We start from the raw sequence: 12915 nt of genomic DNA, 5'->3' as shown, positions 1-12915 counted from the left end.
AGTGGTAGTAGGTATAGTGATGGTATGTACATTTTGATAAATTTGCTATAGCTGAGTTAGGTGGTTTGATGGGCTCTTTATTTACCCTTGGCTATAGCCTATTAGTGACCATGAACTTAAAAATAACAAACTGAAAGGGCACCTGGGTGACTCAGTTAGTTAAGTGTTCAACTCTTGATTTCGTCTCAGGGTCTCAAGATTGAGCCCCATGTCAGGCTCTGTGCTGGGTGTGAAGCCTGCTTAAGATTCTGTCTTCCTCTCCCTTTGCCCTTCCCCCCTAAAAAATAATAAAAATGAAGAAATAAAAAACAAACTGCAGTTTACTAAGAAGTCAGGCTCAGACAACACATCTTCAGAAATGAAAGGTTTAATTTTAGAATAATTGCTTTTCTAGTTATTCATATGTATTAGAAGCTAATGAATTGCATACGTCCATTGTTTCATTATACTTCACTGATCTAATTTGGTGGTTATGTACAATGTTCAGTGCAGTTACCACAGGCAACATGGGAAGGTTGCTGGAAAAAATTATGAAGTCGTGAGGCTTATTTTTTGTGTTCTTATATATTTTGTTTCAGAGCCCTCCCTCCTTGGTGTCCATTACCCTTTATGGCTCAAGTCTGCCTTCTATTGGGTCTCAAGCAGTGATTCAGATTTTCTCTCCCTCTTTAGTTTCTTCCTCACTATATTTAAATCTACACAGCACCATGTCCCTCAGAGCTCTGCTTTCCACTTCCTGCTATGGTAAATTAATCTGCACTTAGGTGTTAGCCACTGATTGATTGGCTTTGTGCATTTCTCTTATAAGATTCTATATTTGCCTTTATTGAGGATATCATTGTCTTAATCCAAAAGGTAGGACTCATAGCAGAATAGGAGGGCTGGCATCTTTAAAATAAGAGCAGAGGTGGCTGGAATTTGTGGGATTTAAACTACATGAAGTTCATTGCCTGGGTGTGCACTGGCCCTCTTTTCTCTTGTGTCTGCTTACTATAGTTGAGTTCCCAGAAGCACTTCTGCTTTATTCTTATACGAGAGATGAGGGTTCATGCACAGTTCATGTCTTTGAAAAGCCTTCTATGCCTTATTTGAAAGAAGGCCTCTTTTATATTTTTGCCATGCAGCACATTCTGTGGAACCTGTAAATATTCAATGGGCATACCCCCACTGGAGAGGGAGCAGAGACTGATTCTGCTTCTTTCATCCAGCTGCATTTTATGGTGCTATGGGTTTGTTTCTGACATCTTAATTGGACTTTTACTTTCCTTGCATTGTGTTGCGTAAAGGTCTTAAAGACCCAAGAAAAATAGATATTAGAAAAAAAACCTTTAATTTGCTTGGGGAAAATAGTGATTTTTCTCATTTTTAATATAAAAGAATCATCTAATTTCTTGTTTAGGAGTATTTTTTTCCAAATGCCTTATTAAACGAAACTGTCTGGATAAAATCAAGATCAGACAACCAATTACTGTCAGCTGCTCAGTTAGCCAGCCCAACTTTAGGCCCTGTGGAGGCAAAAATAACTGTTCTCAGGGATAGGTGATAAGCTGGCCAAGTTAGCCAGGACTTTGCTTAGAAGCATGCACTTTCAGAGTGCAGTTACATGGCCATTTTATTTGAGCCTCCCTGAAGGAGATACTATTGTGTACTGATTTTGATTTTACAGACTGAGAAACGGGCTATTGTGTGGCTTTACATTGTACTTGGAGCAGGATGTAGGAGGGTCCTCCTCCATTTACCCGATTGCCTTCACCGCCCCCTAGCGCACGCTCAGGCTCACACTCCTTCAGAGAGGTTGGTCCGGTGTGGAGGGATGTAGTTTGCTGACCAGTAAACTGGAATACTGTGAGGAGCTATTCCATGAAGGAAGGAAAGATCTCTTGAGAGTTGGGAAAGACAAGAGACTGCCCACGGAAATCACTTCTATGGACAAATTTTGGCAGTGGCCCCTGGGGAAGTAAAGTGGAAATGACCTTGGTACCTTGGCTGATAGGAAATTTCACATGATTGACACTTGACCCATGAAGGCTCTATGTTGCTGCTCTGCAGTAACCCAGAGAGGTCTGCACTTGGCTGGTCCTAAGCTTCTGGAGAGGGATTGTGGGGGTGGGGGTGGGGGTCCCTGTGCAATGATTAGAATATAACCTAAGAATATAATTCCTTAGGTTCTCCGTATACCATAAATATCACCCGACTACCTGTCTCCACATCTTTTCTAATGAAAACATGATAAAGCGTGGATGCTCTGTGCTTATCTTCAGTCATCCTGCTGATGCCTGAATTTTTAAGACTGTTGAACAGTCTCCTCAGTGCCATATCTTTTTAAAAATAGATAACACATGATTTCTTTTTCCTAAAAGGTACAAAGGTTGGTGACTCCAAAGGTTGGAGTCTGCTTTCCATCTCCACCCGCAGCTTGCCACCACGGGGTGTGTGGTGTTACCAGTTTCTAGTTTAACCTCTTAATGCACATGGGGTGGGGGAGGTTTTATGAGTATAGTTATTTTTTAAAACAGTCATGATGGTATATTATATACAACATTCTGCCCCCCCCTTTTTTTCACATACTGTATTTGGAATTGTTGTGCAAATAGGTCTGCCTCTTCATAAAACAAAGCAAAATGAAAAACAACTGATGGTTTCCATTGTATGGCTCATTTATAATTTATTTAATTGGTTCTCCATTAAAGCGCCAGAGTGTTCTCTTTGCAGCTTCCAGTTTTCTCCTTTTGTGTGTATGTGACAAATACCCCTTTGTATTTGGCCCTTCTTTCTAGACATTTGTCTTCTTTGCTCTTGAAATAAAGTGCTTCAAAATTGTGTCTCCACTCATGCAAAATATGATGGGCCTTTGTCCTGAAAAATGTGCTTTGGTGTATTGACGGGGAAGGCCCGGAACTAAATATACTGCTATCATTTTAAGAAACAGGACATTAGGAAGAGGAAGTTCCCATTTCTTGGAACAGCCACTGAAATAACCAATACTGGCATCTAATCCTGACAATCCATTTGCAAATTCTAGTCAGATTTGTTTTCCATTCACAGAAATTGTTCTTTTTTTTCCTCTACAGGCAGTTCCTCCCGTATATATGTGTCTTCCATACAAATGGCCATGTGTGGAAAGCCCTCTTCAGCCATGTGGGGGAGTGGGAGGAGGGAGATTTCCCAATTTCACTGCCTGGGCTGCAGCTGGGAGAGCAATTCTTGGCATTTCAAGTTGAAACTTTGAATTAATTTTCTCAAAATAATACATGTGGTCGTTAGCTTCCCTCCTGGTAGCTCTAGTATTCTAGTACTACACTGGAGATACACGATGGGCTTTCACTGGCCCATGTGCTATTTATAACATTGTTTCTCTGAGAAGACGATTCCAAAGTCTCAACTGGGAGACAACCTGTTGGTTGATGTTTGTGAATATTGGATTGGATCCATGTGACTGAGTGTTGCTTTGCCAAACATCCTGTGGCCTGGGAGTAACCTGTGTCTGCCTGGGGTCAGAGAATTGTGCTACTGTTTGCTAAGACCACAGTGAGCCTTAGGAAGGTACAAGAGGAGCTCCTTGACACCTGGATGATCAGAGTTAGAGAGGAAGAAGCAGAACTGTGAAAAAATGAGGGTATTTCTTTTCCAATAAAGGAAGAAGTTTCAGGGAGAAAACATTAGACCAAACAAGAGCATTTCTACAGACTGACTAAAGTGGTTTTGTGACCCCAAAAGACAGAGATACTCAGAATGTTCTTATGGGCAAAAAATCTGGTAGAGTTATTGAAAGCAACTTTGGGGGGCCTGCAGAGAGATCCTAAAGGGTATATTTGAAGCCCAGACCAAAGGATATTTTTCCAGCCATCTTCTCTGACTAAATGCTGCTGAGAAAAACTACTGCATTGATTTGGTGCATTCATGTGGGGAGGGTGCATTTCAAGCTAGATATGATGGTAAAATGATGATAGAGATAAAAAGTGTCCCAGAACTTCTCTAATTTGTGATAGGTTTGTATCAAGGTTTTCAAGAGTATATTCTTTATTATCTTAAAAATAAATTTTAAAATATTTATTTATTTTGAGAGACAGAGTGCACGCATGAGAGAGCACTATCAGAGGGGAGGGGTGGAGGGAGAGGGAGAAACAGACTCCCCACTGAGCAGAGAGCTCGGTGCAGGACTCTTATCCCAGGAACCCAGAGTCATGACCTCGACTGAGCCACCCAGGTGTCCCTGTCTTAAAACAATTTTTTGGAACTTTGTAAGCATACCCTAACAAAGATTCGACAATTATGAATGGTTTGACATCAACTAGCTTCAACAATTATGAATGGTTTGACAGTGTTTCATCTGTCTTCATGCCACTTTCCCCCTCCCAGAATAATTTAAAGCAGATTCCGTACATCATAATATTTCACCTATAGATACTTGAGATATCTCTAACATATAAAGACTTAAAAATATATATATATATAACCACCATACCAGTGTCACATTAAACTAGTGTTTTCTAATACTTAGTCTGTGTTTAAATTTCTCCAGTTGTGGTGGAGAGGGAGGGATTACAAAGAGGCATGAAGAAATTTGAGGGGTGATGGATGGATGTGTTCATGCTTTTGATGGTGATTTTATAAGCATATACCACATTTCAAAAACTTATCAAATTATATACTTTAAATGTATGCAGTTTATTGTATGGTACTTAAACCTCATTGAAACTGTTAAAAAACATAGTGATATAGGTAGAAGCAGACAATATTTTTTTTTTTAATATTTTATTTATTTCTTTGACAGAGATCACAAGTAGGCAAAGAGGCAGTCAGAGAGAGGAGGAAACAGGCTCCCCGCCGAGCAGAGAGCCCAAGCAGGGCTCGATCACAGGACCCTGAGATCATGACCTGAGCCGAAGGCAGTGGCTTAACCCACTGAGCCACCCAGGCGCCCGGCAGACAATATTTTAAAACATTTTTTCCCAGTTGTAGTTGGTTTGTTGAAATCAGGATTTAAATATGAACCACACACTGAGTGTGGTTGACATGTCTGTGGGTTTCATATAGTCTATAGTAGTTCCGTCCCCTCACCCCCTTTTTTGCTTTATGCTATGTATCTGCTAAAGACTTTAGATAATTGATGCTGTAGCATTTGCCACACTGGGATTTGGTAATCTGGCTAATTGGAGCCTTGTGTAGCATGTTCTGTCTCCCACATTTCTCATACCCTGGTAGTTAGATCCAGATGCTTCAGGGGACTCACGTTCAGTTCATTCAGCCAAAGTACCTTATAGGTGATGCTGCTGTGAACCCCTTACTGCATCCTATCGGCATGTAGCGTATAATGTATGATTGTCCTGCTTTTAGTGTGAAACTGATCAATGAGTCAGGTGTTTTCCGCCTTACCCACCCCGATAAAAGTTTCCTGTTAGCTTTCATGTAGTATAAGGAGCTGCTGCTTCACTCCATTATTTCAGTAGGGGCAAATTGCTCGCTGGGTGTGTGTTTGTGTAATTTTTAATAGCTCTACTAAGGTGTAAACAATAAACCACATATTTAAAGGCCATAATCCGAGAAGTTCTGGCATACATATACACTTTGATGTATGTATACATTTTTGATGATTGACTGCCTTGCTGCTGTGGAGAACCTAGTGTTTGCGAGGCACACTGCAGGGACAAACCAGGATTCCTGTGGTCAGATTTTCAAAGGTTAACTCTGATTCTCTCAGTGGTCGCAACAGAAATTTTCCATATGGCAGAAGAGTAGAAGAGGGAGCCTTTAGTTTGGACCTTGCTTTCACACAAGCCCATCAAGTAGACCATGCCAAAACAACACCAGGTTGTAGCAAATAAGGCCTCTTTGATCAGGAGGTAGCATAAATTACTAAGCTCTGAATTAGACCCGTTTAATGAGTACACAGCTGACCTGGTTATCCTCTACTCTTGGCTGCCACTTCTTCTTCTTCTTTTTTTTTTTAATATTTATTTGACAGAGATCACAAGTAGAGAGGTAGGCAGAGAGGGGGAGGGGAAGCAGGCTCCCTGCTGAACAGAGAGCCCAATGTGGGGCTTGATTCTAGGACCCTGAGATCGTGACCTGAACCGAAGGCAGAGGCTTAACCCACTGGGCCACCCAGGCGCCCTCCCCCCGCCCTTTCTTTTTTTAAGATTTTATTTATTTGAGAGGAGAGAGAGCACAAGCAAGGGGAGAGGCAGAGGGAGAAGCAGACTCTCTGCTGAGCAGGGAGGCGACGTGGGGCTTGATCGCAGGACACTGGGATCATGACCTGAGTTGAAGGCAGATGCTTAGCGACTGAGCCACCCAGGTGCCCCTTGGCTGCCACTTCTCTGTGGAGTCACACGTAACATTTTTAAGAGCGCATCTGTGCTTATGTGTGTTTTCCCTGTGGATTCAGAATTTCTTGTGAGCCCACTTTTTTGGCCACCTTGTGGCCAGACTACTATAGTCCTGGACAAGGGGTTGAGCTTTAGGCACAGACCTCTTTGGCAATAGTATTAAGCTAATCAGTCAAAAAGTCTGATCTGTCAAAGGCCAGCTAGCTTAGCTTTGTTCCACAGATGGCATCTCTCTAACCCCCATCAGTCATCTTTTCTATCTTGAGTACCTGGAGACCTGGGTGAAATTGTATATATCTCAGTCATGATCGTTACAGCTACCAAAGGAACAAACAAAAAGCTCAAAACTACCTGGGTGGTTCAGTGGGTTAAGCCTCTGCCTTTGGCTCAGGTCGTGATCTCGGGGTCCCGGAATCGAACCCCGAATCAGGCTCTCTGCTCAGCAGGGAGCCTGCATCCCCCTCCTTCTCTGCCTGCCTCTCTGCTTCTTTGTGATCTCTCTCTCTCTGTCAAATAAATAAAAAAATTTTTTTTAAAAAAAGCTCAAAACACATTCAATAGCTTCATCTTGGAAATACTATTAATAGTAGTTTACATAATATAGGTATCAGAATGTGAAAATTCAATCTGAAATGGAGACTGCAATGAAATTGAAAGATTTTATGTTCAAAGTGCTTTTGTGGGACTCTGAATATACCAAAAATTGTTGAGAAGTATGGGTTTTTAAAAAATATTTTATTTAATTTGAGAGAGGGGGAGAGAGGGAGAGTATGTGTGTGTGTGCATGTGAGAAGGGTGGAGAGAGAGGGAGAGAGAAAATCCCAAGCAGATTCCTGGCTGAGTGTGGAGCCCCACATGGGGCATGATCTTACTACCCGAGACCATGACTGAGCCGAAACCAAGAGTCAGATGCTTAACTGACTAAGCCACCCAGACACCCCAGATACCCCTTTAATGGTATATAATGGTATATAAGCTATATCAATAAAGTACTTCATAGAAAGTATTTGTGAAAATTAAAATACATGATAGAAATGATACTCAACCTTCTAGGAATAGGTGAAATCACTGAGAGAAGAGCTGAGGGCAAAATCTTAAGGAAAGCATACATTTTAAGGAAGACAGAAACACGAAGACAGGGAAGGAGTGATTTCAGATGTAGGAAGAAAACCAGAGAACAATAGCCGAAAATTCAGGCTTATGAACTTAGCTATAAGGAAATTGCCAATAACCTTTGCAAAAATAGTTTCCATGAAATGAATGTGTTAAGGAGTGAGCTGTGAGGAAGGTGATGCAGCTGCACATTATGTTGCCAGAAGTAAAGTGGGCAGAAGGAGGAAGAGCCTAACAACAGTGTCAGTGATCATCTAGAGGCAGGGCGAACTTTTGTCTGTATGTCTCTCTTTCTCTGTCTAGACAGGAGAGACTTGAGCATGTGTGTACTTGGAGAGAAAGGTGAATGCACAGAGCATTTGTTCCTTCATGGTTGTGCTGTCTTTGTCATTTCGCTGCTGGGCCAGAGTCACAGCCCCTCCCCTGGGCAAAGCAGGGCTGTGGGCCCAGCCCAGAGCTCCCTAGATGAACACTACTCCTTTCTAATCCAAGAAGGCAGGTTCTCAGGCCAGTGAGACAGACATTACTACATGGGCATAACCTGCAATCTGCTCTCACCTACAATTATACAATCACTTCTGAACACCAGGACTTGATGGCCGAGGCCAGGTGAGCAGTGACATAGCTCACAAGGCTCGGGCATGCCCAGTACAGCAGCATACCATTACCTGTGGCCAAGAGCCGCTGCTGTTTCACTCGCCATCCATCCCAGCTCTTGGGTCAGAGAGCGAAAGAACCCATTTAGTCAGAGCCTCTGAAACCCTCTCAGAGAGTTCTGCCTCCCTGGTCTGCCTCCCTGGGAATCTCTGAGCCAGTGTCTTACCCTCCTCCCCCCCACTCCCTGCCACCCCCACATTCCTGGAGAATGGGAGAGGTGGGTAGGGGAGCGGCAGTGTGTGGGGACACTCCACCTGCTTAGCCACATCCCCACACGTACACTGTTTTAGCAAAGGGCTTCTGAACACTGTCTTTGACTAACTTCATCTCTCTCATGCTCTGCTGTGACTTTTTTTTTCTTCTTATTTTGTACTTATTGTTTTTGTCTTGTTTTTATTTTAGCCACCTAAAAATTCAAAAGGCTGGTTATATTGTATTTATAATACAGCCTTTTAGAGCCCTGCATAATTCTCTAGGATGTAGCATTCTTCCCTTTGGGTTATTAACTGTGTCTTTCATCTTTTCCTTCATTTTATATTGGTATTAAATTATATTTTTCAATATCTTTTGGAAATAAAATGTTAGCTGAAAATAAAATTAATTTTTAATACTCATTTATAAAAATGTATTCACTATGCCTTTTTAAGCAATCTTTGTAAGTTTTGTGATACATGCAGTTCAGGGTACATTTAGTAAGTTGAAGGGTTAAAATACCCTGTGCTGTCGCATATGGCAGTGAGCAGAATCGCAGATGTTGATGATACCACGTAATTAGTATTCTTTTATGTAAATGAAGGCTGTCAGCATGTTACCATAGTGTCTACTCTCTCTGAAGCTGGAATTTATGCCACTTGGTCTCACCAAGACCAGGCAGGATTATTCCACTGTCCTTAGTTAAGAACTGAAAATAAATCAATATTATGAGAGAAAAGAAATGGAAATCTCCCCAAAGGAGATTCTTTTTTTCCTATTTGGTTTTTGTTGATTTCTCCCCCAGAAGTTTTGTTCTGATGCTGCAGTTACACATTTAGGATCAGCTAAGAAATTTGCTACAGGAGAACAATTGGACTAGTCCAATTAAAAGACAATCATATTTTAAAACTATAGATTCTTGAAAGATGATTGTAATATTCAGTCATCTCATACAGAGACTTTTTAAAAAATGGGATGTCTAGAAGTTTCTTAGCAGAACAAAGGCATGAATTTAAGATTTCATTACCTTTTAATTTAATATTTAGTGATACTAACTATAGTAGAATACTTTTAAATAGTGATTATGTCTTTTAGCTCCATTTGAGTCATATTTTTAAAATGAAGTTATGGTAATTAAAGAAGCTAAAGCTAATATTTTGTCAAGTTTACCCTATGTGCAGATCAACCCAGGGTGTACAAGACAGTCATTGAAAGTTGCTGATCTGCTTAATGATGGAGAACGTTAAGGCACTTCTTGTTCTTTGCCAGTCACGCTGCAAGTCCATCTCTTGGATATTGGGTACTTGTCACCCTGGATGATGTCTATTTTAAGTGGAAATGTTAGGACTCTTATGAGCTTTGGGAATTATGAAGGAAAAATGTGTACATGTCAGAAAAATGTAAAATGGAATTCTTTATGCCTTTGGGTGTTAGGCCTTGTTTTTAAATAAAGTGGTCAGAGTGTATATGAGAGGTAAGTTAAACATTGTCTTTCTTGAACTAAGTATACTTGAATTTTTTTTTCTTTATTCTTTATTTTGTATGTTGGTTAAAGGGGCTTTTTTGTCTGTCACTTTGGGGTTGTTTCCATTTTGTGATCCAGATACGTTTTTTCTTTAGAGAAACTAGTCTGTCTAGCTTAAATCACTGTGGTGAGGTGCAAAGTAGCCCCATGTTTCCCTGAATGGATTTACTCTGCCATATGGCAGGTTAGTGAGTCACCACGACAGATTTGTAATGGGAAAAGGGCTGTGCAGGAAGGGATGTGCGTGATCAGCAGACTTATAGATCAGAAAATGAAATCGGAAGAAAGAATTTCCAGAGTGCCCTTTCCATTTGATAGCTCTCCACGGAGAGGGTGTGGAATGGTTTTTTAGTGTTTTTCTATTTTGGCTTTTGGTCGTTGCAGCATATTTTTTCTAGCACAGGAGTTGATCTTGCAAGGCATCAGTGTTATGGGTGTTGTGTCGCTGTGTTCCTGTTCACAGAGATAGTCTCTTTATAGGATTTGAAGCTGTGCTGTGTTTCATGTGATAAGATCTCAGTAACAATTAAATTCCTGAAGACACATCAAGGCTCGGCTAAAATGGGGATTTGCCAGGTTCTGAGTCATAAGAAGAAGCTATTCAGATACGATTCAGCAAGTGCCGAGTCTTTTGAGGGAAAGAAAACAAAAAGAAAAGCCAAGTGAGCTAAAGATCATATGTCCTGGGGTATTTAAGTCTGTGCTATCCAGTATTTCAGCCAATATGCACATGCAGCCACTATTTAAATTTAAATTAAGTAGAATTACATAAATTTAAAAGTTCAGTCCCTCAGTCTCACTAGCCACATTTCAAGTACTCAGGCACACAAGGTTAGTTAATATGGTATTAAGCAACACAGATAAATTATATTTTCCTCATTGCAGAAAGTTCTATTGGACAATGTTAGCCAAAGTGGAAGATTTTTTAAAAAAAGATTTTATTTATTTATTTGACAGAGAGACAGATCACAAGTAGGCAGAGAGAAAGGTAGGGGCGGGGGCGGGGGGCGGGAAGCAGGCTCCCCACTGAGCAGAGAGACTGATGCAGGTCTTGATCCCTGGACCCTGAGATCATGACCTGAGCCGATGTCAGAGGTTCAACCCATTGAGCCACCCAGGCACCTAAAGAAGATTTTGAGAAAGAAAATTCTTTCTTTGGTTTCCATGAGGACACCTTCATTCCTAAATAATTTATTGGATTAGCGCAGTGCTTCTAAGGTTTTTAATGTATAGGTGGGTCATCTGTAGGGCTTATTTAAAATGGAGATTTGAGACCCCTCTCCAGAGTCTCATTCATCAGGTTTGGAGTTGTGACCAGAAATCTGTACTTAAGTATCCTAGGGAATTCTGATGCTGGTAAGTGGCTCAGGAACTACATTTTTTTTAAATAGTAAGCGAGAAACTTGGGAATTGCCAGTCTCTCAATTCTTTCCCCCTTCATTCTTCCATTACTGACTTTCATTTGTGTCCCCAGTAATTGTTTGTAAGCATCCTATGTAGCCAACTTGAGCTCTTGATTGGTAGTAAGTAGCAAAAAGAAAATTCAGTTATTTACCATCTCATCTTTTAATGTATATGTGTTTTAATTTGGCTGTGCCCTATAAAAAGTAAACAAATGGTTATTTCAGTACCATTCTGGACTGTGTGGGAAGGTAATTCTGATAGAACGCCTTTGACCACTAAGAGTTGCGCACCCACAAAATTATAAAGGAGTAAAAAAAGAAATATAACACATGGTCTTCTCTCTGAAGATGATATCTAGTTTGGAAATGGATAAATACATCCAGAGAGCAGACTTAAAAGGGCACTTAGTAACAAATCAATAATTTGAAAAATAATGTAGGAAAAACTAAATCCTGAAAGAACTCAATGGAATAGCATGATCTAATCTGATTGAAAATCATCTAGGTTGCTTACTTTTTATGATTTTAAAGGTTTCTTATCTAGCGACTTGGCCTTTGCCAATCTGGAATGGGCAATAAAAAATGGAAAGGATCTCTAATTTGGTCCCGTGGTATAGTTGTGAGGGTTTTGGCAATAGTACCGGGCCAAAAAGGGCATCTGGAAACCAACTAAAGGGACTACTCACAGTGTAGTGGATTTAAAACTTCTCTGGGTGATTCCATAATCATGGAACTTCATTTGCTCATAGAAATGAAAGTGGAGAAGAAATGGGGATGAAGGAAGTTCACTTTTTAAGAGGAACTGTCTTTAGGGAATTTCAAATACTGGTACGGCGGGGGTGGGGGGTACTGTCAAGGTTCCAAAGAATAAAAAGTTTTTCTTTTAAAATAATCCTTTAGCCTCTTCTTGGAGAAACTGCTCCTTAGGCTTATCTGAGGAACAACATTAGAAACAATGTTAGGAAGACAGGAAAGAAAAGGGAAAAAAGCTCAATATGTTGTTACCTTTTTTAAAAAGCATTTTCACATATATCATCTGAAAGATTCTTTTTTCTTTTTTTTTTTTTTTTTAAGATTTTTAAAATTTATTCACCTGACAGAGAGATAGCACAAGTAGGCAGAGAGAGAGGGAGAAGCAGGCTCTCTGCTGAACAGGGAGCCCGACACGGGGCTTGGTCCCAGGACCCTGGATCATGACGCAAGCCGAAGGCAGAGGCTCAATCGACTGAGCCACCCAGATGCCCCTGCTTTTTTCTTTTTCTTTTTGCTTGATAGTTTGGTTAAACCAGTAGCCACTCCACCACTTGTCCTAAAAGTCAGATCTAATTCTGTATTTACCTATGCGTTCAGTAAAGGAAGTAAACCCTTTCCTACCCTTTCTACAAGACGGACATTTTCTTTTCACATTGTCTTAGTCCCTCAGGGTTGCTGTAACAGAAATACCATAGACTGAGTAGCTTATAAACAGCAAACATTTCTCACAGTTTGGGATGTCCAAGATCATGGCTCCAGATTCCATGTCTGGTAAGGACTTCCCGGTTTGTGACCATAACGTTGGCTTTTTGTTGTGTCTTTACATGGGTGAAGGGTGAGGGAACTGTTTTCTAAATCCCATTAGTGAAGGCTCATCCCATGACGGTCAACCCATTCTTGACCTAATCATCTCCCAAAGGCTTCGTCTCCTAGTGCCATTGCC

General features: G+C 40.8%; 1 protein-coding gene across 12 annotated transcripts in view; it reads left to right on the top strand.

Moving 5' to 3' along the window:
• Positions 1-12915, top strand: part of USP49 (ubiquitin specific peptidase 49) — a 91360-nt gene that overhangs the window by 67678 nt on the left and 10767 nt on the right. The window lies entirely within an intron of this gene.

Source organism: Mustela lutreola, chromosome 6 (assembly GCF_030435805.1).
Source record: "Mustela lutreola isolate mMusLut2 chromosome 6, mMusLut2.pri, whole genome shotgun sequence".
NCBI lineage: Eukaryota > Metazoa > Chordata > Mammalia > Carnivora > Mustelidae > Mustela > Mustela lutreola.
The sequence above is the reverse complement of the archived record's forward strand: the minus strand, read 5'-3'. Positions and strand labels throughout refer to the sequence as shown.